The sequence below is a fragment of the Colobus angolensis genome, unplaced genomic scaffold (genome assembly GCF_000951035.1).
Source record: "Colobus angolensis palliatus isolate OR3802 unplaced genomic scaffold, Cang.pa_1.0 Scaffold137, whole genome shotgun sequence".
In the NCBI taxonomy this organism is placed as follows: Eukaryota; Metazoa; Chordata; class Mammalia; order Primates; family Cercopithecidae; genus Colobus; species Colobus angolensis.
The window spans coordinates 1,989,167-1,991,658 of record NW_012114455.1 but is presented as its reverse complement, the minus strand read 5'-3'; the positions used below and the strand labels follow the sequence as shown (position 1 = coordinate 1,991,658).

At 57.6% G+C, this 2,492-nt stretch overlaps 1 protein-coding gene across 1 annotated transcript in view; it reads right to left on the bottom strand.

Annotated features, from left to right (window-relative positions):
- The window catches only part of ST3GAL4 (ST3 beta-galactoside alpha-2,3-sialyltransferase 4), a 61,347-nt gene extending 58,855 nt beyond the window's left edge, over window positions 1-2,492 (bottom strand). Inside the window, exon 1 of the mRNA XM_011934652.1 lies at window positions 2,187-2,492. The gene's annotated coding sequence lies outside the window, so the exon portion shown is untranslated. The remainder of the gene's footprint in view (window positions 1-2,186) is intronic.

Sequence of the window (2,492 nt, the reverse complement as noted above, 5' to 3'; positions counted from 1 at the left end):
GAGCAAACGCCTTCACACCTTTGAGCCGGGGTCTGTTTCTTCATCAGGCAAAATGAGCAAACTCCACGGGGCAGTTGAGAACTGGGCTGAAAAGTGAAGGTTTTGGAAGCAGGCCTGGATTTGAGTCCTAGCTCAGCTGCTTACCAGCTATGTGACCTTGGCCAAGTAACTTAATCCTTCAATCCTCCATTTCTTCATTTATAAATGGGCTTAATTACAGGGTTGTGTGAGGCTCACATGAAGTGATGTAAAGTGTCTAGCACATCTTTTTTTTTTTTTTAAAGTTTATTGAGCCAGGTTTTTAATAAGTGCCTGACTGCTAAATGGTAATATTTTTGTTATTTGCTGAGGCCGTTTTCATTATGGGGACAGACGTTCACCCATGCTGCAGTTGGCAGAGGACGCAGAGCACAAGTAGGGTCGCTGCAGACCAGCATGCCCTAGCACTCTCCAAACTGGTCCCAGCACTCTTTGGGGCTGCCTCCCCTAAACAGGAAAGCAAGATCCTGAGGCCCCCAACCCCCATGCACAGGCTTGAATGAGCTGCAGGTGGGACAAAGGGACTCTCCTACTCAGGTGTTTCTGGGCTTCTGCAGCCAGGCCTTCCTCACAATCAAGGCCCAGGTGGGAAACTGAAGGCCCAGCCAGACCCACACCTCAGTTTAGCCCAAGCAGCAGCAACCTCCTCCTTGCTGGGCCAGCAGCGGAACCCAGGGCTTCAGTCTAGAGCAATCCTATCATCTTTCTGCCGGGCAGTGTGAGGTGCAGGGGAACAGGGATGGGGTTGTGGCCTGGCTGTAGGTCCCAGGTAAAGGGCTCAGCCTACACTAAAACCCCGCAGCTCTGGACGCTCACACCCTCTAATCCCGAAAAGCAACAACCCAAGCAACTCTTTGGGGGGCATTCAGCCCCTGCAGGGCTCAGGGGCTCTGGTCGGAGGCGGACAAGCACTTGGCTAGGGCCTGGGCATCGCATGCTGCTACTACCACGTGAAGCTACACTGACCAACTCACAGGGAAGGCGGCCCTGTTGTCTCTGAACAACAACCTATCCCCCAACTAAAGACACCCACTCTGCCCAAAGTCCAAGCTGGCAATTTCGAATTCCCTTTTCTAACTTCTCCTTCCATGTATGCACCCTCACAACCTCGGCTGCCATCTTGGAGTCTGGGGGATCTGGCCCCAACTCCTGGCAAGCTCCCCATGTCTTGACGGAGCCCAGGCCCTAAGATCACCCACCCAACACAGTGGGGCGGGGCACAGGAGCAGTCTGGGAGCGGGCCAGGAGCAGGGCAGGGAACGGTCCCAGGAACCCGGGACACCTCAGCTTGGTCAAGGGGCATTCCCAGACCAGCTCTCAGCAAGCAAAACAGCCCCCCGAGTTCATTTCTAGGCCCCAAACAGCCGGCGCGTCCCCGGAACCCGCTCTCGAATTATCGGGCAGCTTTGGAAAGTAACAGCATGGGAGAAATACTACCAATAGTGAACATTTATACAGCTCTTCCTCCGTGAAGGTGCCTTTCAAAGCACTTAGCACATATCAACTCATTTAAAATCTCCCTGGCAGATGCCAGGCCAGGACCTAGAGGAGGTGGACGGGTCCGTCACAGCTCAGGAGAGAGTGACACGTGTGTGTGTCTCTTGTGAGAACTCAGCCTGTACCAGGCCTGTGCCCAAAGTTCACAAAGAACGAGTCCGCCAGAGCCTGGCTTCCACGCGGTCCCTCCCTCGGGCGGTGGAAAGTACAGGCTTCCCCAAGAAGCCTGTGGGGGGTGCCAGCCTGTGGGTGGCCATGAGGTCAGACAGGGCACAGCTGGGCACCCGAACACTGCCTACACTCCCAGCCTTCTGGCAGCAGTTCCCTTAAGCCAGGCCCTCGGGACCCAGGCTGGGGAGCAGAGGAAGCAGCCGCAGTAGGTCAGGCCTCACGCTGTCCAAACAGAGCCTCCCCCCAGGACTGGGAATGGAGGGGCAGTGCTGGCAGACATGTTGGCAGTTCTGGGCTGGCCGGGAGGTCCCTGCCAGCCAGGCCCCTGAGGAAACACCCACAGCAGACAGCTGAGCCCACTCCCCCATCGCATCCCTCCCACTGCTCACCACCCATGCAGCTCTGAGGCACAGTGGCCTAGGCCTGACTGACGACCCCCATAACTCTGGGCACTGCTGGCCTCCCACTGACAACTCCACCTTTGGGTCCTGCTCAGCGACCTTGCGACTCCTGCACACAGGCGGACCCCGCAAAGCCTGTCACCTCCAGCACAGTCAGCTCCCAAGCGCTGGACCTGACCGGGGTAGTGGTGGGAGACACCATCGTTCGAGGATGCTGGAGGTGGCGGCCGCCGCTTAAGTCCGGGCGCAGGGCTGGAGGAGTGGGGGCGGAAACTTTCCGCAGGACTGTCCCGCTTGCTCACTCCATGGGAGCGGAGATGATCCGGCTTCCCGCGAAAATCTGGTCCAGGGAAAGGGACCCCGGAAAGCAGCTCCGCCGGGCTG